This window comes from Patagioenas fasciata, chromosome 8, assembly GCF_037038585.1.
Source record: "Patagioenas fasciata isolate bPatFas1 chromosome 8, bPatFas1.hap1, whole genome shotgun sequence".
In the NCBI taxonomy this organism is placed as follows: Eukaryota; Metazoa; Chordata; class Aves; order Columbiformes; family Columbidae; genus Patagioenas; species Patagioenas fasciata.
Genome location: NC_092527.1, coordinates 40243852 through 40266828, shown reverse-complemented (window position 1 = coordinate 40266828; position 22977 = coordinate 40243852). Strand labels below are relative to the sequence as shown.

General features: G+C 41.5%; 1 protein-coding gene across 1 annotated transcript in view; it reads left to right on the top strand.

Moving 5' to 3' along the window:
• Positions 1-227: 227 nt before the first annotated feature.
• The window catches only part of C8H10orf90 (chromosome 8 C10orf90 homolog), a 103284-nt gene continuing 80534 nt past the window's right edge, over positions 228-22977 (top strand). Inside the window, exon 1 of the mRNA XM_071812239.1 lies at positions 228-510. The gene's annotated coding sequence lies outside the window, so the exon portion shown is untranslated. The remainder of the gene's footprint in view (positions 511-22977) is intronic.

Sequence of the window (22977 nt, the reverse complement as noted above, 5' to 3'; positions counted from 1 at the left end):
TAACCATGGGACGATGGAGCAGCACAAGGGGTGAATCACGGGCTGGCCGATGCTCTCAGAGACTTGGTAGGGCAGTGAAATGCAGGGGATGAGGCTTCTGCGTGCCAAAATATCTCTCTGGAGCTTTAGATGCAGCAGGCTTGAAAACTTTATCTCACGGTTTGAAAGTAATTGGGTGGGGAGGTTAAATGAGCGCGTTCAGCAACAGCTCCAAGAAGCTTTCAGCACCTGAGCGGAACACAAAGAGGGGTCTGTTCCAGTGCCAACAGCGACAGGATTCCCTCCAGCGTGAAGGATTCGGGAAACTGCTGCATCTGCAAGGGAAAAGCCTTCAAGTGATGCTGAATGTGCGCTCAAGAAACACCGGGTACCATCTAATACAGAATCCAAAGGCGTCCATACGGTGAGAACCAATGTGGTGGAAAGTGACTGAAAAACTGAAAAAAACAAAGTTTCGTCTGCACCTGGTGGACACCGGAGAACAAAGATAGAGCAGCTAGCAAGCAGAAGGTAAAGATAACAATAAGTTCATAATCGCGGGGGAAAATATCCATCTGTTGAAATGGGAAATGTTTAGATACTAGTAGAAGCTTCGTGCCACAGAAATATGAAATCCTGACTTATAACAACTTTAAATTACATTTTTCTTTTAGGTAATACTTAGACTAAGATGAGGAATGTGAAATAGCTTGCATTAGTAGCTATTTAGCACCATGGAGGCCAAAATGGATGTACAAGGGCCCAACTTCACAGCCTATCTATCACTTGTCAAGGACCTTGCTCCGAGAGCAGAGGATTGCGACGTGAAGCTCTGCGTTTTGTCACTTATTTATGAAACCAGGATTTCCCTATTTCTAAAACTTCAGCGTTTCACTTCAGATTTAATTAATTTTGCTACCCTTTAAAGTTCTAGAAGGAAAATAAACAATATCAGAAATAAAAATGCTTTTACTATAGGTCTTTTGTTTCACTTCTGCATATCTAACAAACTTTCAGATATATTGTACGTCTGAAACAAAGCAAGTCCTCTCATGTTTGGGAGAGATTATTCTCACAAAGGAGAATCGCTTTGTCAAAACAATGGGAATAAGAAAGTTTTCAAGATTAAAATGTCAGGGAGATAAACACATTACTTTGAACCGTATTTGTATTCCATAGCTAGTTCAATCACTCAGGCGGTTATCTTTCAAAAAGTAAACATGCATGAAATCTCATCAGCTTTTTATTGTACATGGAATAAATTAAGCAAGGCATTGTAGTAGACTCCTATATGGCTCATTTACACATCTTTTGATAAATGTAATATGCAGATTCCTAGTCCTTTGTGAGACATTAACCTTCGTGCATATTGATGCTGTTATTGTGAAAGATGACAGGCATGCAAAGACCTTTCTGTGTCTCTCTGAAAGCAAGCAAGCCCTTTTATTGGGAAAGGACTTCCTCAGTAATGCACAAATGAACTTTGTTTAGACTTCAGCCTTGTCATAAATTTTCTGCTCCATGTCAAAGAATTAAAGGTTTCTGGTAATTTTAATAACGATATAAAGTGGTCAAGACAGAAGACGTGCGGCGGGTGCACTCCACAGAGGGAAGTCAGTCCTAATTCACCAGCCACAGGAATTATCGGAAAGTTATTTTACCTGTGCTGGATGAAAGAAATCCATGTTGAATGGCTAAACTCTTTGAAGAAAAATGACTTGGGAGACTTTCCTGAGTTTCAGACACCCAGCAAGGCTGGTTTTCGGAAAGGGAAGAACTCCGTGAGTATCTCAATTTAGCACTCTAAGCAAACCGACAATCCCCACTTGTGAAGTGCTGGCCAACAGAACTGCTGGGAGCTTTTCACAGGTACCCGTGTAACAGGGGGTTTTGCTGATACCCTGACTGATAGGGCTACAAAGCAATGCAGGCATGTCTTGCTATAGAACATTTGCTGATAAATGGGAGTGAAATTAGGGGTATGCTCTTTTTGTGCAAAAATGCTCCTTTTTTCTTATTCGGCAGCAAAAAAGAATCTAACGGTGAGAATCTAAACCTCTAAAAGGTGAGGATTTTGAGAGTATTATTTTGAAAGAAGAAAATCCTGAGGAAATCTGAAGGATTTCTATTCTTATTTAAAGTCAAAGCTAGAAGAAGATCCTTTGGCAAAGGAAAAAGAAGAAAAAGCAGCATTTTGTGACAAGCACTGTTCTTGCTCGGGTTAATCGCCAGGTGGGAGCACTTTTCAAACACCAGCCCACCCGCCGTCCTGAAGGGCAGCGCAGAACGCTGCAGTCATACCGTGCCCAGGCTGAAAGGTCCATTTGTGTGCACCTCTAAGCGCAGGTTTTAATTCCCTGGGCTGGATGAGGTGATGCTGGAGGAGCGATGGCACCACCTGCCAACAGACCCCTTGGCTGGGGTGGTGGGTGCATCTCCTCACCTATAGCTGGGATCATCGCTTTGCTTGATCAATCAGTTACATTTCACAGAATCACAGAATCACTGGGTTGGAAAAGCCCTCAGAGATCATCCAGTCCAAGCCTTGGTCCAACTCCAGTCCATTGACCAGATCATGGCACTAAGTGCCATGGCCAATCTCAGTTTAAAAACCTCCAGGGCCGGTGAGTCCAGCACCTCCCTGGGCAGCCATTCCAATGCTGACCACTCTCTCTGCACAGAATTGCTTTCTCATCTCCAGCCTCAGTTTCCCCTGGCAGAGTTGAAGCCCATGCCCCCTTGTCCTATTGCTGACTGCCTGGGAGAAGAGCCCAATCCCCCCTGGCTAGAACTGCCCTTCAGGTCGTTCTAGAGAGTGCTGAGCTCACCTCTAAGCCTCCTCTTCTCCAGACTGAACAAGCCCAGCTCCCTCAGCCTCTCCCCATAGGGCTTGTGTTCAAAGAGTAGGAGAAAAATCTCGATGTTGATAATGAGGGGTCTGGAGCTTCTTTATGATGAGCAGAGACTGAGAGAGCTGGGGCTGTTCAGCTGGAGAAGAGAAGCTGAGAGGGGATCTCATCAATGCTGATCAATATCTCCAGGGTGGGTGTCAGAGGATGGACCAGAGTCTGTTCAGTGGTGCCCAAGGACAGGATGAGGGGCAACGGGCACAGACTGAAACACAGGAGGTTCCATCTGAACATGAGGAGAAACTTCTTCACTTTGAGGTGCCAGAGCCTGGCCCAGGCTGCCCAGAGAGGCTGTGGAGTCTCCTTCTCTGAGACATTCAAACCCGTCTGGACCGACCCTGTGTGATCTGCTCTGGTGACCCTGCGTGAGCAGCTGGGTTGGACTGGATGATCTCCAGAGGTCCCTTCAACCCCAGCCAGCCTGTGTGTGATAATATCAGCAGTAAAATAGAATAACATTGTTAAACTGACCTCTCTGAGAAATTTCCTTGGTTTAGCCTGTCCTGTGGGATGAGCCCAGCATGTGTGGGCTGGTGGGTGCAAGAAGCATGGGAGTTCAATGAATTACACAAGCATCCTGCTAAATAAAACAGCTGGAACAACAGAAGATGTAATTTGCTTGACAGTGCAATGATTATTTCACTTGATGAGGTGGGGAAGGACTTTGCTACCAAACATCCCCAAGCCTAGACCTTTTCTTTTCATTCCTGGTTTCATTCTGGCCAGGAGGAACTGGAAAGGAATTGAGGAGCTGAGGAGGGAGCAAAAGAGTAAATGGCTTTTCCCACAAGTATTTAGAGTATTAGAAAATTGAGCTATTGATGGTAACAGAAATGTTCAAAATAAACTAGAACTTGCTGAAACCTCCAAACAAGTGAGGTAACACTGTTTTATGGTAAAGGAGCATCCTAAAAGCCATGGTACCATCAGGGTGTCATTGGCTTAGTCTTCTTGCAGACATGATAAGAGCGACTCCACCAATGAGCTTTTCAGCCTAGTTACATCTCACTCAGACTTCCAGGACCATGAAATCCTTTGCGTTGCTCACTGAGAAACTTCTAACGCTCTTCTCAAAACCCTTTATAAATTGTTAGCCACACTAAATTCTCATTTGAAGTTCGCAGAAATACAAATGGAGGTTTCAGCTGATGCACTTGGCTCTGCAGTGCTGCTCTACAGATGAAAGTATGTTCCTCGTCTTCGCTCTATTCGCAGTAATGCTGTAGCAAATCGGTGTGGTGAGAGCAGTAATTCCACTAAAATCATGATCAGGTCAACAACAAAAAGAAAGAGTTATTGGCTCAGAAATCATGGGATCAAACTAATTACATGTATACAGATATACCAAAAAAGAAATTATAGTAATTATTTTCTGGGTTAGCGTGTATAGGATGAATTTACTCGAAAAACCTGGAAGCCCATGGATGACTGTTTGGTCTTGGAACAGGTGTTCATAGTAAAACAAGAAAAGGGAAAAACAAGAATAGGAAAGCAAAGGGCACAGTCACTCACTTTCGGGAGCACATTTGCAACAGCAAGACTTGGCAACCCCGCGGCACCGCCAGAAAACCACGTTATCAAGAGGATTCATCCCCGGTGTCTGCCTGGCTAGAAATGCTTTAAAAACTGCTGTTAATGGGAAAGGATGAACTCGAACCAGAGTAAACCAGAGTAAAAGAAAAAACAATTAAACAAACATGCTATTTTCTGATTCCTTTTATGCCAAATGCTGGATTAACAAGCGAGATCAGCCTACAGGCCCCCTGACTTGGTAGAACATTTGATAACTACACATTTTCAGTTAAATCTACAGCTCGGTGGATGCGTTTGGTGCCTGTCTCTGAGGGGAAGAATTACTCACTCTCCAAATTACTTGCTGACTGCTAGCATAGAAAAATGTTCTTTGTGTTTCTCTGCCCTGGACAGGAAGGCTTTCAGATGTTTATTTTCGGTACCAATATTTCCCTGTTAAATGATATACAAACATCTGACAATCTTTTTCTGCATGCATTTTCACCGTGCTCCTGTGAGATGAGTAAATGTGATTAATCTATTTTACAGGCAGGGAGCTGAAGCAGATAGAAACCAAGGCTCAGATCTGGGGAGATCTTAAAATGCCCAATGACACACCGACATTCAAAAGAAAAAATACCAACCCTCCAAACCCCAATCTCATTCAATATCTCATTGAAATATTCCAGCAGCCCCCTTGGTAGCTCCATGAACAGACTGTCCTGGACAAAGAAGGAGGTGAATCTCCCCTAAAAGTCAAATTTTGCGTGTCTGCTGTCGTATCTAAACAGATAATCCACAACAGCTCCAAAATACACAAATCAGAAACATAATTTAAACCTTTATCACCTTCAGCATCATGACTGCTGCAATGCCACTGCCCATCTGTCGGCAGCACCTACAGCTCCAAAGCCGGCTGTTGAACCACCTAATTAGTTTTACTCTTCTAATTAACATGCCTCTAAATGCAGTGGTATAGCCAATGAGGTCTTCAGCAACCCGGAACCTCTCTCAAATCAGGGTATATCACTTATTTTTGGAACGGTACTCACAGACTCCTTGCTCGTGTAGTTCTGTCCTGACCTACTTCGAAAGACATTTCTAAAATAACTTATTTTGTATGGCAATAATTGAGTAAGCAGACAAAAAAATAATGCTGTGGTGCCCATTTTCCACAGTTGTGCAAGCGCTGTAAAAATGCTCCTATTAACAGGAAAATATAAATTAATCCTTTGTTCCAGAGGGATAAAATTGTCAATAAAAACCAAAGAAAAGAACAACGTTTTAGAGTCTTCTGTGCAAAAAGCACCCCAGAAGATTTCATATTATAAAATAAAAATAAGGAAAAATATCATTTAGGAGGAAGAAAGAGAAAATTGTCTCTCTGCTGAGTCTTTTGGTGTAACATGTCCTTTCATGCCAGACTTGCCCAAGAGAGAGTAGCTTGGGCTGTTTCTTCTTTCCACCCCACATTTTGGGGGGAGCTGAGGAGGAGCGGAGGGTGATTGTGTGGGCTCCCCGGGCACATTGTGCCTTTCATATGATGCTGAAACACTTTCTTGCTTCAAAGAGCATCTTCTGCCTTAGATATTGGAGCCAGAGGAAGCTACAGTGAAATTTTTGCTTTTAGATGTCTTCTTCCTCGTTTTAAAACTGCATACTAAAAAACCCATCAAGTACAGAAATGGGATTCCTTACTATCACTACGGCTAAGCTAATTTAGGGAAAAAATAAAATATCCAACCCAAATTTCCACATCGGATATAAAAATTGCAGCTTGACTCATGAAGATTAGCACAATAATGTCCCCGTTTTCTCAGCCACTCCACAAGTTGAATGCAAAAGAAGGACTCGTTGATTATGGCGCTTTGCAGGCAGACGTATGTTTCCAATTAAAACTTCCTGTTGATAATTGATCTGCGTAGATAAGCAGGTGATGGAAATGAAGAGGCACACTTAAGATACGCTCCTGACATCCAGAGTAAAATGATCACAGGGAGTAGGGAAAAGAATCAATGAGCAGAACCTGAATTTGCTGGTCTTGCCAGTCTTTCCTTAGAACCACGAAGCTGTCTGAACAGCAGCTCATGTTGTATATAACAATCTGAAAATTATTCTCCAGTTCCCAAGCAACCACTCCTTTGGAGGGTGGGGTATGGCTTTTTCCTCTGACCTTCGCGAGCCACTGGAAGTTGTGAAAAGCTAAGAGGAGTAGAGTTTTATTCTGTTTCTACAGTCAGCATTTTCTACAATGAACAAAATCAATACGGTGCAGAATCTACATGGTGTTTTGGATGAGTGGACTGTGAAAAAAAACTACCCACTGAAATGTTCACAAAAGGTCAAGTAAGAAATGAAAAGCCAAGACCCACATGGCAAAAAAATCACCGTTTTCATCAGAAAAACATCCTTTAACTCTATGCGCTCTTTCGGTGACTCCAGTGCTGGCTATGGCTATGGTTTCACAGCAAGTGCTTGGCAGAGGTAAATCACATTATGCAAACCCCAGAACCTAAATACTTTGGGAAAATTTTTACAGCCATTTCCTCTGCTCCTGAGAAAGTTGGATCTACTGGCTTGTATCTCATCTGGTTAATTAGTAGTATCCTGCCCCATTAACTCCGTGACAAATCGCACCTCATTGGCATAACACAATGTACATAAAATTCTCTAATGAAAAATAAAGAGAGCTCATGTTTTTACAAACTGATTTTTTTTCCCCTTTGTAGAGTTCTAGAGATCGAATTATAATGGATACAGGTTGAGAATAATCGAAGTTGCCTACAGCAAAAATGTTGAGACGGGCAAATGTTTTCTTCTCCATACCACAGACCTGTTATTATAGAAATACTGCGAAGTATTTAAATGACTACTTGTGAAATGTGCAACGTTCGGTAAAAAATGGGGGTTCCAGAGGAAAGAGTTGATTCTGTGTTTTTTTCATGCTGTGCCAAAAGGTCATTGTGACCAGCTTGGATTTAAACTCGTTTAAAAGCTCTGAAACAAAATTGAGAAAATAGTGACTCTGCAAATTTAGCTGCGGGAGAATCGAGGGACATTTTGTAGCTGTGACTCTTTAGCACCACAAAATGCTTTGCATGGGTAGAAGCGCCACGTTATGTGTCACAAACACACTGCATGCATACATGAACACAAAGCCACCACGGGTGCTGTTTGCAGGGATGCAGGTGCAGGGCCTACATGCACCTGAAAACAGCCTTCTTTTGCATTTTAAGAAGAGATTGTAACCTGGTGCAGCTATAACTGATTTGATTTCATAGACTCATAGAATGTCCTGAGCTGGACGGGACCCACAAGGATCATGGAGTCCAACTCCTGTCCCTGCACAGGACACCCCACAGGTCACCCCGTGTGTTTGAGGACGTCGTCCAGTCTCTTGTTGAGCTTTGCCCATAAGAGATGTCAGGGAGCCGCCAGTTTATTGCCGTAAAAGCTCTTACCCGTGTGAAATGAAATGCTGTGCCAATTTGGGGTGAATAACAGGCATGGTCTGGACACAGCCACTGGAAAAGCCAGCGTGTGTAGAGCAACTCACCTCAGCACAGCAGCTTTCTAAATCCTGATTCTCAGTCTGGCCCCCATAGGTTAAGTGCTATGCTTTCTTTAAATAATGTTACATTATCTCGTCTGTAGAAAAAGAAAAAAAACCAACAATTTGCTTTTACTTTTTTAAAGGTAAATAAAATTTAGGTTAGTTGCAAAAACTACAGGGGGGACAACATTTTTATTCATTATTTGTAACCAACCAATTCTCTCATTTAAAATCAGACAAGGAATATTATTATTGTAATAAAAGGCAATTGGGAATCTAAATGAGAAATCAAATGCTTTTTCATGTTGATTTATTTTAGATTAGAGAAACTTAAACCAGATGTAAACGTGAATTGCTGAAGCATGAAAAGGGAATCGGAGTAGAGTGATAAATATCTGAGTCGTGTTGTTATAGGTGCAGATTTGCATTAACTAAAATAAATTGATCTGTAAGCTTTTCTAAAACTTAATTAAAGCCGCAGAACAAAGCTGAAGATCAACTATCAGCTTGATATCTTGGCACAGATAAATTTGAACTAAATTAACCATCCAGAACTGCATGTTATCAATATCACATCGAAATTGTGACTGACATAGGGTAGAAACAGACCCCAGTGCATCCTGAACACTGCATTATATCCAGATGTTGGAAAAGCGGGAAGTATATCCGTAAACTCTCATTTTCCCTTCACAAAATGTGCATCGTCTACTGAAACAAATGAGAGGCAAGAGACTTGAGATGTACAGACATGAGTACTTTTCTAAGCCTACTCAGGAGCAGGCATGACTAACTATTGGTTTTTTGCAAGATAAGAGAATTTGCTGTTGAGCTGGTAGATGACAATCATGAAATTGTTAGTTTCTGTCACGAATTTTGTGGCAGTATTGAATTAGTGAGACAAAGATGTAATTTCCTTGTGTCTGGTAACTCTTTAGGTACTTTCTTTTTGCTACTTTCTTGTGCTTCTTTAGGCTGGCTTTATCTGCTTGTAGGTCTGCAGCGTAGTGAGGCTTTTGGAATCCGAATTTGTACGATGCAATGTTGTCTGCATCGTGAAATGAACTTAAGAGACGTATGTAGAAATGCAGATTCTCTGGTTAGGAAGTTTACACATAAAGATAAAATGTTCCAGTTTACACCAAGGTGAAAAGTTGTCCTGGAGGACATATTTTAAATGTATATAAATTCATCAATTTACTGCAATCTCATCATTCTTCGTAATGAGGGCAAGCCTGAAAAATCCTATATCAAAGCATCCCAAATGAGAATTATGACTCCAAGGTTGCATTCTGTATAAGAAGTATAAATTTACAGCGCATCTAATCCACTGCATCTGAATCTACATAGATCTTCAGATGTTTAACATTCTCGATCTGAATTTCCTGTTGTTTTGACAAGAAAAACAGATTAAAGCTCTTTCCAGATCAGTCAGTGCATGGCAGGTTCGCCATGTCCAATTCACTTGATTTTATTTAAAGGCAATGGATCCACTGAAGGCTTTAAGTGCTATTTGCCTCCATTCTAAGTGCCCCGCTGACGGTGTAGGAGGCTGTGAGGCTGTCACGCACTTGAACCTCTGCTCAAGCAAGGTGTTCAAAAACTTCCAAGAAAGAAATGAAGTATCCCAGAGATGGGTTTAGATCTCTTCAATTGATTGTATTGATCAAACAGTGCTACGTTTTAAATTCTGAGCCAGATAACCCTAATTTGTTTATAAAAGGGTCTCTTTGAAGATAGTCTTAATTAAGTAGAAGGAAAAATAGCATGTCATTAATGTGAAGAGAGCTATATAGACAGCTAAATAAATTTCCCATCACTGAAGACCCATGCTGGTGTTAAACCTTTCCAAGAGAATTATTAGGGAATCGCTAAATATAAAGGTAGTTGTCCTTTGATCAAGGACTTCTTCTTGAGTCCCAACCAGGTATCAGACAGCATCTTTATTTGCTGTATTCGCTGAATAAGCAATGAGAGTGTGTATAGTGCACTGGAAAATTCAGCCTCAAAAATGTAATTTATAGAAATGTTTGCACACTGCCCAGCACGGGGGGACCCATTCCCAGTGGGACATGGAGGAGCTGCGGTATTTTTGTAAATCACAGAAGTCCTGTGACTCGTGGGGGCTGGCTGAGTCAGACATTGTCTCTGACGAGACACAGTGATCTAGGTTATAAATTAAACACAGCACCTCCTGCCGGGCTAATAACTGTGTTAACAAAAACGTGAATAAATAGTATTTCACCTCTCCTGTGCCACTGCATTGTGTGCTGTGGGTGCACAACCCTGCCAGCTTCATTACACCTTGTAGAAAAATACCATGGGCTCAAAATCACCCTTCCCACTCTAACGGTTTTTCTCTGTCAAGAGTATTTAAATGTGGTGGCCGATCATGGCTTGTTACTTAGTTTTTACAGTTCCTTTGAAGTCATCAATATCCCAGCTTCATTTCGTGGCAGAGTTAGCTCAGGGGAGAGAATGTGTATCACACATTTAATTCCACAGCCAAGTGCTTATTGGGAGGCTGTAACTCTTCATCGAGCTGTCCTTAGCAAGAGAGGCTGAAAATGCTCCAGGATACTACTTTGACTTGTTTTCATCCCAATACTCATTATTTGAAGATTACATACCCAGCAAGTACAAAAATAAGGGGTTGGTTTGCGTCCCTGCGAGGAAGCCATCTCATCTCGGAACGGTGGCCAACAGAAACCAAAGCTTGCCCATGAAGCGTGGGGAGTTGCTACCCAGCTACAAGACCAGCTTGTGGAGCTTTTATTTCCATTTCTCCTATTAACTATTAATAATGAAATGTGCTCTTTGAAGTACACTGTGTTTACACATAAAGAGCATAATGTAACGGCAATGACAAGGTGGAAGGTAAATCTGGACTTCTAAACAAAATGTTTTTAAGTGACAGAGCAGTTACAAGCAACACACCACAAGAAAAGTTTCGGTCATGTGAGGTTCTGTTGCTGACTTTTGGGACAATTGGAAGATTGACGATTAGATTAGATTAAAATCACCATAGCACAGAATTAAAATGCCATGAAAAAATCAATTTTAAATATTGATTTCCTTACAAACCATTTCAATAAAAATAACTGCAGCAGTGCCCTAACATCGCTGAAATAGGGTGACACCAGTAGAGTGATACCACTAGTGATATCCATTCTGTGTGTCAGTGTAAACTGTGTGCAAATCCCGCTCCGTCCCTTTAATATGACCAATGTCACCATGTGGGACAAACTGTCCAATGTTTGGTCGCACTTTGCTATGAGGTTAATGGGAAGTTTCAGTTCAGAGGCAAGAATTGTTCTCTAGCATTTTAATCCACTGAAAACAATGAGAATACTTTGAACAGAGCAATTAGCAGAATAAGTTATTTAGGTTTTGCATTATGGCTGGGCTGAAGAAAAACACTGGATTGTTGATCATTGAAGTTAACTGTGCCTCATTCAAATAACTTAGAGATAAATAATCAACAACTGTTTTCTTATTGAATTCTGTTGGCATCCGTGGCAATGTAGAGCTGGTTCTTGCTTCTGTTGCTAAGGAAGTTGGTTCTTCAGGTTTACTAGAGAAAGTAGTTTAAAAAATGGAATGGGAGATTGACTCAAAGATATTGATTGTTTCTACAGAGTGCATTATAATTTCATTCTCTTCTTGCTATATACCTTTTTTTTATATCAGAAGAGAAAAATAACTGAAGTTTCAAAGTTATAACACAATTGTTGCATCAGAAAAGAAATGAATATTATTTACTATTTGTAAATTTAAATCTGAAGCTTGGGAGCAAGTATTCTAGAAACCTCATTCTTTACATCCTGCATATATATGGTTTGGATCATGTTGAATTTTTTTTGGTTGCTTTATTTTCCAAGCAGTAACATCGTAATTCCATGAGGAAAAACAATGCAGCACTGAAATTTGCTGTGAAATTGTGTTATAAGAATCTTCAGGACAAATTAGCCATAAATCTATGGCGATGAAATCTTTTCATGCAGTATGATGGCCGCTTGAATACAGGTGGATAGGTAGGCAGGCAGATGCATGGATAGATAGATAGATAGATAGATAGATAGATAGATAGATAGATAGATAGATAGATAGATAGACAGACAGATATGTAGATAGATCCATTGATTGATCTACAAAATACAGGTGGGTAGGTAGGCAGGCAGATGCATGGATAGATAGATAGATGATAGATAGATAGACAGACAGACAGATAGATATGTAGATAGATATGTAGATAGATCCATTGATTGATCTACAAAATACAGGTGGGTAGGTAGGCAGGCAGATGCATGGATAGATAGATAGATAGATAGATAGACAGACAGACAGATATTTAGATAGATATGTAGATAGATCCATTGATTGATCTACAAAATACAGGTGGGTAGGTAGGCAGGCAGATGCATGGATAGATAGATAGATAGATAGATAGATAGACAGACAGACAGACAGACAGATAGATATGTAGATAGATATGTAGATTGATCCATTGATTGATCTACAAATCTATACAGGAACTTGCAATATTGTCCTGAACTGCCCTGAAATCACAGCAAAACTGTTCAGCCAGAAATGTATAAAAGGACTAAAACTAGATTTCAGAATATTTGAGCAGGGAATCTAAAGAGTTTTAGGTCCTTCAATATATAGACTATTTGTAGCAATTAAATTGTTCTGTTTTTCTTGATAAGATCAGGGAGCTGGGGTAAACGTTTAGAAAAACCACAATACTGGAGTCGCTCTGATAATCAGATTTACATTCTTAGGCTCCTCAGCAAGTTTTGCAAATGGATTATAAACTCCTTGGTCACTTAGGTAACATAGTAATTTCTGAGGAAAATACCCTGGAACCCTCAATAACCCAGCATATAACATTAACCATTCCTGGAAATCGCTGCAATAACATGTCCCTGTCGTCCTGGATGCCTCAGAGCCAAGCAGAACGGAGTCAGTAAATCAAACATGACTTTTTTGCACTGGTAAAACAATGATTTATGAGCTACTAGAACCTCCTTTGCTCGCACAGTTTGATGATCCAAAGTTTTCTGCACTCGGTGGAACAGGAGCATCCTCTGGTACCTCCTGCATCCCCGCCCTGCTCCCATCTCCGTCCTTCACCTTCATTTCAAGATCACCTTTCCCCTTGCCCATCTTTGCTTTAGCTCCCAGCCCAATAGGTGGAACTGGTGGTTGCCCTCCTAGAACCGTTCCAGCGAGGGAAATACCTGTTCAATACTCTAAAACATTCCCTGGTTTTAACATGGCTTTTGGAGCTACCTAAATCATAGCTTGCAAATTGGTGCTGCTCTCAGAATTTCTCTGGTTTCTCTTGTTTATTTGGACACGACATCGTGCCTGCAACCTGATTTCATTCAATCACCAACATAACAAACAAGTTTTTATGCATGATTCGCTCATTAGTGGCTGCTTCAAACATCCCATCTCCCGGTACATAATCCAATTTTAAAAATAATTGGGAAAATGATGTAGTGTAATTAGCAGTCAGAAATCTGTTTTAATCCATATGGCTCTAGGTCAGCTCGGGAGAAGTAATTTCAATTAGTCATTAATTGTTGGGGCTGGGGGGGGTTTGCAGGTTACACAATGCTGCGGTATCACCTCCGGCTGCGGCCGACTTGGCCAAGCGGCTCCATGCACAGGGAATAAGATCTTCCAGAAAATACAAACTTGCCAGCGATTCACTTGGCAGAGCTTTTCTCTTTGATTTATTTCAAATGTAAGGATCTGATCTTGCACCTTTTTAAAGTTGGAGCGAGTTTAGCAATTTACTTCAACGGCAGCAAGATGGGAGCTTAAAGCCCGGGTTAATGCAGACTGACAGGCGTTGGAACCGGGCTCATTATCGTCTCTGCGGTTCCTCCGCGTGTGTATGTGTGCACGCATGTGTGAAAGTGGAGTGCTAATGTTAATACCTTGGCCACATACCAATTTCAGTAATGCCACATAAGGAGAATTCACCCCGAAGGCTGAGATGGAAGAGCTCTCAGCAAGGTTTGCAGTGCCCTTGATAAGGGACTCGCTTGGGGCATTGCAGAAGTGGGGACTTTGTGGTGACATCTCCTGTTTTAGTTAATCACGAGAAGCACCTGGCAAAAAGTGGTAACCAAAAGAAACTCCCAAGCAAACAAATGAGAGCAGATGTTATTAAGGTTGGGACTATCTTTATAAAACTATCCAGTGCGGATAGATGGAGATTTTTATTGCTATGCAAATGACTGTTCTGTACTAGTCTAGCAGGCTGCAGTGGAGATGAATCATTTAAATTAACTTAATCACTACATATTCTGCTAAGGGGTTCTCTGTGATTCTCATTAGGTATCACTGCTAATGGCTGACATGTTTAGGACATTGTTTTGAAACTCAGAAGTCACAAAGTTCATATCTGACAGAGAAGCAAAATCCTAGAAGCACAACAGCCTGGCTTTTTATTTTGGATGCTTGATTTGATAACTCCTCGGAGAAAAAGGGTGACAGCATTGGGATTTCTGTTCTCACTTCAAGGTATTCCACAATTCATCTTCAGAAACCCTGAGCATTTTGTTAAGCAACTCAAAACAGAATGATTTACCATTTGCAGGTATATCAATTTCTAACTTGTTGCCAGTGCACTTTTCAATTAAGTACATGGGGATGTAACAATTACCACATTGCTGTGTTTGCCAACATCATAATGCCCTCATTCACTTCATTTAGCAAAATTTAACAAAAGCATTCTTGCTACAGGGTTGTGCTGTGTAGCTGTATCATCTAAAATCCTCACCCATCATATTTCACATTTGATGGCTCAGAGGAGAGGAGGTGAGTGCCCATTTCACATCACTTCGGCATCCTCAGCTCCAGAGCTGGAGCTCACACCTCTGAGAAGCCCCACTAGCTCCCGTTTTTCCTCCGCATTAGATTTAATTGTCCTGGCTAATACGAGGATTTAGTGGATCAGCTCGGGCAATATTTCTTAATGATATCGAGTAGCGTAGGAGGACAGAGCTTGCAGCAGAGGGTTGAATTCTCAGGCTTAATGAGACACGGGGCTTCAGCACAGTTATTCAAGCAGGGATTTTTATTGACAGAAGGAGCAGGAACACAAGGTTTGGAAATAAAGCGAATGCAGCAGCTGCCCAGCAGATCACCTTGAGTACGGCTCCTGTGCTCAGACCCACACTCTGGCCTCAGGCAACCAGGGGAAGCTCCTGCTTTATCCTCTTCTCCGATCTGAATCTAAAACCCCAAGATTTGAACTCATCCTTCCTATTTACCCCCTCTGCAGAGTAGCTGGCACTCGGGCCTGTCTCTGCCCTCCAAATCTGCTCTTTCCTCCCTCAGTCATTTTCCACTTAGCACCCCCTCCACCTGCTCCCCGACTTGTTGCGGTTCATATTGGTTTTATCCAAAATGGACTTAATCTTCCTGGAGCCGCATCGCTGCGTCAGTGCATGCAGTGAAGGAATGCATACATATATATTTATTTATATATATTATTATTGTATATTAGCATAATATATTTATATATATTACATATTTAGTAGCTGGGAGTATATATATAATATATAATATATATACTCTCACCTACTAAATGCATAGGAGTGCATTTTGCAAACTCAGCAGTTTAATACAGTCTCTCTACCCACAGAATTTTATTGCTGTTGTATTAGTGATCTGGTTTGGGTTTAGAGTGCCCTGAGGGGGAGGAAAAGGAGAGCGGAGGTGCAGAGAAAAGCCAGGGGAAGGTGTGAGCCCTCTGCACCCCAATCTGGGCACCCACTTCAGCAGGGCTGCAGATGAACCTGGCATCTGGCTTTAATGACAGGACAGTGAAATCATATCAAATAGCATTAAGGTGAAGGTGGGGCGTGCAGGATTCTACAGCTCAGGATGCTACAATGAGGGTCCTGGGGGATGCTGAGCATCGGCCACCAAGATCAGGGGGTCCAAGGCACAGCCCCAAAGGTGATAAAGCTGGTCACATTCAGGTTTTTATTTCTGGTGAGCACACAAGCGCACTTTCAAACCTATCAAGAAATATTCAAGTAGTACCGCTGCACTTCTTTATAGCTTTAAAACTGATGTAAATTTACATGCAAATGAGGCGCAGCCCTCAAGCGCTTGGCGATTTGCCACTGCAGCCTTTGATATTGCCCCTGAGTAGATCATCTTTTATGAGAAACTCATCCCACAACACCGGAGGAGGAGAATTTCCCTGCATGAGTTGCATAAAGCTGGCCCTGCACATTGCTGTGCTACCACCAGTAAAGAGAGGAAACAACCCTGCTTTTAGGGTTTGGTTGGCTGGGTCTTTTCTTTTCCAGGGTCCTGAGCAGCTGCAGAAATGGGATTTATATGATTAAAACAATAGTTTTTTTGGAACTGCAATTCAGCAGTTGCGTCTATGTGCAAGTGATTGGATCCTTGGATAAAAAGTACAATTTAACTGTCTTGTGTACATTCCCTGATACCACTCATTGCAAATATTGTATTTCTTCCCACTTTGCTGGCTTACTGGTTAAATTTACCTATCCATAAAGAATGTCACAGAGAAAAATAATTGCATCATCTCCATAATGGCTGGTCATCCTTACTAAAGTATTTTTGGGGGAGCAATTACGGTCTAAGAGTCATTACAGTTGCTTACTGCTATAAATTCCTACTGTTTACTGCTTGATTGCTTGTTTTAGTGAGATGTTAATAATGCAGCAGTGGGTAGAAAGAGTCGATAATGAAGTAATGCGTATTTATGGGATATATGTCCAAATGATCCTTAGTGCACGGTTATTTGAAAATAAATAGTGTATTGATTGGAATGGCTATGGAACAAAATGCTATTTTAACATGTGGTGATAGTTGATAATTATTTAGAAGCCATTTTTTGGTTGTTAATATAGCAGCTAGTCTATTTTTAGCTCCTTTGTATAAGTAATGTCTTCCAGAGGTTTCTCTATTAGTTTGAAAACTCTGCATCTGATGAAAATACAATATTCATCCATGTTACTCATCACAGGGACAGCTACATAGTCCCATTTCAACACGGTCAATGCTAATTTGAAAGAGGTTTTAAAGGGCATTTAATACAGCCATATTGCTAATACTCCATTAAAACCACATAATCTTCTGTCAGGGGTAAAATCAACAGAACCCATTTCCATGAGCTCCATGTAGTACAACTTCATAGGGAAAAATATCCAAGAGTAATCTTCACTTTTGGGGGTGAAATCTTTCATGGCAGTATTTTTTTTTTTGGTAAAGGAATTAAGGTTATAAGCAAGATCATAAAAATGATGAAAATACAATAAAAAATAAGCAGGGGAGAGTTATCGGATGAATAGATTCTCCTCTGTGATTTGATAGACCCTGATGTCATATTCAGTTCTCCTCATATTCTAAAGCCAACAGATAAAATTCCCACCCAGAGGAAGAGCTGATACAGTTTATAGGGTGAATATCTGATGTTAAAAAAGAAAATCAGTTTTGAAAAAGCTGGAACGGGTTGCAAATTTGGAGCAAATGAAGCACCAGTTATTAATTAAAAAAATACAGCGATAACTTGCTTGTTTTTCATGTCAAAGTAGATGAAAAATTAAAGATTCTTTTTAAAACATTAGCTATGCATATTCTGACCTGCAGGCAGCAGAGTGGGGTTTTGCCAAATATTTGGGATGTTTTAAGCAAATATTTGGTATTGATCTTTACCAAGGAGATACTAATCCCAAATATTTGGTATCGACCCCCCCACCCGGGGTGATGTAAATATTGACTTGCAAAGCTGATTTCACTAACATCATTGTAGCTGGGAAAAATTTGGATTAAAGAAGTCTGAGGATGCATTCACCCCCCAAAGTACAATATAACACAGAACCTCCCCTCCCTGCCTTCATCCTTTAGTCTCAGTATCCCTCTCAGTTAGGTCACACCTAACACCACAATATCTCCTCCTGTAGACATGTTTCTAAGCGCCATTAAAGGCATAAAATCTATAGCAATCTGTCCCTTGGCCTCTTTTATAATTCATCAAGTATTCGGTAGTTGCAATCACCTACATTAAGAACTTCGAAACTACTAAACCACGCAGTTCAATCACGTTTAATTGCCTGCCCGCAGCACCAGAAAGCAAAAGGTTGAACCATGTATTCATTTCTAAGCCTTTCCACACAGCGCATCCAACTTTCTAGATTTAAGAACAGCTACCTTAATACCTGTTAGTTTAAAATGAGCATAACACAGAACTATAAGCATTTACCAATAGAGGAGTTATTTTACTTTAAGAAAGCAGCACCCAAATGTTCACTTTTGGTAGTTTGAAGGTTTTGGTTTGGTTTTTTGCATGGGAAGAATCAGGGTTACAGGGCATTTGTTGGAGCACTTGTAAAGCCAACCCAGTTTCTGTAATTGCCAATATGAGTCCAACAGTGCAGCTCGCAGCAGTTGCACCACTAAGTTCTGTTTATTGATCCCTGTGATTCAATGTTTTTGCTCATGGGCATAAGTCAGCACTTTCCGCAGATCAGCACAATGGCTGAAGGATCAATCGTTACTTCCCCCTCCTGATCCATTTTAATTGTGATATCAAAGACGGAGTAATCCTTTCTCAGGTTAGGAGATGCGTTTGAAGGCAGAACAAAACTGTGTTATAAAAGCAGAGAGGCTCCGGTATGCAGATCTAAAGAAAAAGCTACTAATTCCAGACACCAACCCAAAAGCAGCAGCCGGCGATGCTGAGCTCAGTTCAAATGGTTACAACAAGCGAGTCAATAAATAAAGTGGTTCACTTCCTCACCTCTCCCCTGGCAGCAGCTGAGAACTGAAGGCAAAGCATCTCTGCAGGACAACGGCGCTCGGGGGAAATTATTAAGCTCAGAGTCTTTATTCTGATATTCAGGAATAACCCAGAACACAGACATGTTCTCAGGCATGTGAGGGCTGAGCTCTTTTGAACTTCAGCTGTATCTTCTCTTTCTCTTTTTTTTGAAAAAAATATCTCTTTCCTTCCATCCACTGGGGTATTTAACCAATCAGAAACATTTTCTTTAAAAAAACAAAATCTTCACAGAACAGCTGGTGGTCGTTGTACTTAATGGAGAGGTGTAATTAGAGAGCTGGGATGGCAGCTTGGTGAAATACAGAATTGTTGTTTGTGGTGGGCTTAGGGTTTTTGTTCTTTTGCTTAGAGGTTGGTTCCCTCTGTCTTTAGCTCTGCAGGATATTAAGGCTTTCATGCTCCATGTGGAAGGTTGTTCTATAGCTTCTGAAGCTTTATGGGCAGCTATCCTATGGAGGGAGCCTTATGGGAGCCCTAAAGAGAAGTTGAGGGAGAAAGGAGATTTCTTCAGGGCTTCTGCAGTGGTAGAGTAGACCTTCAAGACAACACATTCAAGGCTGTTTGGAGCAACATTTGATCTCCTGATCTTCTCTCACCGCATTTGGGTTTCTCTCCATCTTCTAGCCCTAAGGACTTTTCCAAGGACGTTAAAGCTGACAAGTCCGCAAGGTCTGCTGGAGGCTTTCTACGTTCTGAAGAAGACACCTTGCCCCTGGGCTAATGCTGTCCCTTGCAGACGGCAAAAAGCAAACACAGAGGAAGCTCAGAAATAGACCTGGAGAATCAAGAGAGGATTTTTGTCTGAGACAGAGCTTAGGAAATTATAGGTTGTTTGACTGCTACTCAGAGTGTGCAAGAAGGACAGAAGAATCCACCATTGTTCTTGCTCTCTTTGGGTTGCAGGTGAGACATGGAGGACAGCCAGGTGGGGTGGCTAGAGATTTTGATCCAGAGAGCAACTGCAATTAAAGGATTTTGTTTGAGTGATGCAGAATTTGCCCCTGAGGTCCTGACTGATGAGGACGACAGATGCTGCAGGCAGGAGGGATCAGATCCTGGTTGTCACCATACGGAGGAAACTGTGAGTGGTTGCAGCATCAGGCATCTCCATCCTGCAGCCGATGGAAAGATGAAGTGAAGGCTCCCTGGCCTAATTAATTTAAAGTGGCCTGCAGATAAATTAAGGCTGAAAGCACATAGCTTGCCTCAGCTTTGAAATCACATTTGAGGCACATAGTTATCTTTTAGTGGCTTTTATCCTGGGCTCCAGCAGCACTGTGTTATGGCAAGAGCCTGTTCCCACTGTGCTGTCACTCACCTGTGCCTGACACAGGTGGCACACCTGGAAGCAGCAGGCTTAGCACCTGCTACGAGATTAATTCCCTGCTTAATCATGAGACGTTTACTTTACAAGAGCATTCTGGTGAAAGGGGAGCCCAAACCACTGCTGGCTTCTCTTAGCATCCCTGCATCAGCACCCAGGTGGATTTGTCACCCATGTCAGCATTCCCTGGACCATAAAGGACACACATGTGGAACCCCAGCGTTCAAGGAGAAATGGGCTATTATACACACTGTGAGACAGGGAGTGAGGGGTTGGGTGTTTTAAATGTATGTTTTGTCCGATTTTATTTGAGAACCGGGGATAATTTGGCATTTTGACCAGTACAATATAGTTTCATGTTGTGTTGTGAGAGCAGAGAGTTGCCAACCAGATGCAAAGTTGTGTTGGGCCTGGAGACTTCTCAGTTGACCCCTACAACACCCTCACATCACAAGACATGAATACAGGTCATTCTGGATAATTTGATTTCTCAAAGTGCTCTTCAAAACTGACAAATCGTCCTCATTTAATTCTGCCCTTAACTGCAATTGCAACAGTTGACTTTTTCATATTAGTGATATTGGATTAAAAAGGTTTCTGACATACAAATCAGGCAACACATCTTGCCCCCTTATTTACATCATAAATGGGCAAAAATTTAAGATCTCCAGGCATACATTTAAAGTGAGGTTGGAAGTGGTGAATCTGTGACAGAGATGTTGTAAAGGTGGGAGCACGGGGTGGAAAAGATATATGCATAAATAAAATAATTAGGAAAAAAGTGTCAGCATGCAAAGCAGGGCAGGGATGGAATAAGAGAAGCAAAGCGAAATGCAGATGCACTGGGATGGGAACACAGAGCAGGTGTTTGGACAACAAACAGGCAGTAGTAGATGATTTTATGGCAACTCTATAGTGAAATGAGGTTATACTGCAGGAGGAGGTAAACTACAGGCCTTTAAAACTTGAGATGTACAAAGCCAGGTTATTGGAGGTAGAGCTGGCATAAAACTGCAGAGATGGATGGAGAGGTATCAACATAGAGGAAAATGGTAGGAGAGAAGAGAAGGTGAAGAAGTGTATCATGTACTCCCTGTAGAGAAAGTGATTATCGCTTTTAGATAACTTTAATAGTCCGAGTCCTTGAGATACTGTTATCAGGAGAAGGAGCTTGAAATACAGCACTAGATAAAAGCAAATCGGAGCTCTGACACAACTGGTGTAATCGCATCCCACCTCTGTAAGGCGATGCTGAGCAAGTTCAGGTTTTGATCCGCTGCTCAGCACTGGGTGCGATCCAGCGCTCCACAAGTCAGCACGGTTTGATGCTCAGCCTATGACTTCCAGTGTGTTTTATGCCTAAAGCGAAGCAATTTTCTGGATTAAGTGTTTTCCTCTGAAAAACAGAAGCTGGGGCAGGTAACCTGGAGCTGAATTGAGGACAGAAATGGAGTGGTTCTGTTCTGATTTGCTATGAAGTCCTTATGCTTATTTTCTTCCCAATGGGGAACCAAAATCTAAACTCTTTGTAACAGTCTTTGAAAGGCTCTTTTCCTTACTTTATGTAGTTTATTTAGATATATATATTTGTATACAGGTGTATTAGATATAGATATATAACTTTATAAATATAAATTATACTGCTATAAACTATACTTTGGTGCTCCTGACCTACTATTTTAGCCTTTGTTGCTTCTTGTGCATCTATCATTTCTGTTTCTTTTCTTCTGCATACGGTGACCCCAGCTATTTCTAATTTGTACTAGCATTCATTTTTCCTCCCCTATCTAGAGCATTGGCAACCAAAAAGTTATTGTCTGAGAAGAAATCACAGCAAATGCACTCAGTGAGTTAAAGGTCCGGCTCTGTCTAATAACCGTGTTATCCCTTCTGTTCGGAGCGCTGAGCCAATATTTGATGTCCTGTGGGTTGTTTCCAATAGGGTGAGAAAGGGATGATAGAGCCATGTGGTCCTCTGAGCCCATGTTTCTTTCTCAGGCACGTTTGTGCTCCTGTTCCCCTGGGTGCAGCAGAGCTCAAGCCATAGGAGACCATTTCCTCGCTCACCGCATTGATCTCCCTCTACTCAATATTCAATACTAGCAATATTTTCTCAGTCTTACCTGTGGGCAGCCCATCTGTGGCCCTGGGTAATGCCTCCTTGCTGCCTTTTCTTGCTGTTTCTCCACTTTTTTTTCCCTTTCTTTTCCCCACAAATAACAATACATCTCAAAGCAACCTCAGGAATCTTGGCACGCAGTGGTGGTTTGCACGGAGGCTGCAGTTGTTCGTGCATTTAATCCAGCTATCTGCATTACTGAGAGTGTTTATTGTGTGGATCCAGCTATCTGCATTACTGAGAGAGTTTATTGTGTGAATTGTTTTTCCAAAAGATAAGATGTTTTCATCTGGATGAGTTAAACCAGAGCTGATCCCACCTACAAGAAGAATCTCTGTAACTTTCTACCTTGGCACGCTATCATTGAACCTTGTTACAGGTATGCTCCTAATAATAACAGGGGAGTTTTAATGACTTCTTTCATTAGTTTAGTTCTATTAGGCTGATTAGCCAAGAATAAATGGCTTCTGAAAATTAACTCATATTGTGGGGTCTTCCCCAAGCAAGGTGGAAAATCCCTCTTGCTAATCATGGCTGAGTGTGCAGTAACTGTCACCTCGGTGTTTGCTTTGCAGTACAAGGTTGCAAACTCACCTATGAAACCATCTACCAAAGCAATCCACTCTGTGGCAAACGCTCGTAATTCACATCAAGGGTGTGTTTAAAATAACACAAAAAAGAGATATTGAAAACCTCAGGTATTCAGATAAACCAATGGCTCCGTGTCTCACTTCTTCC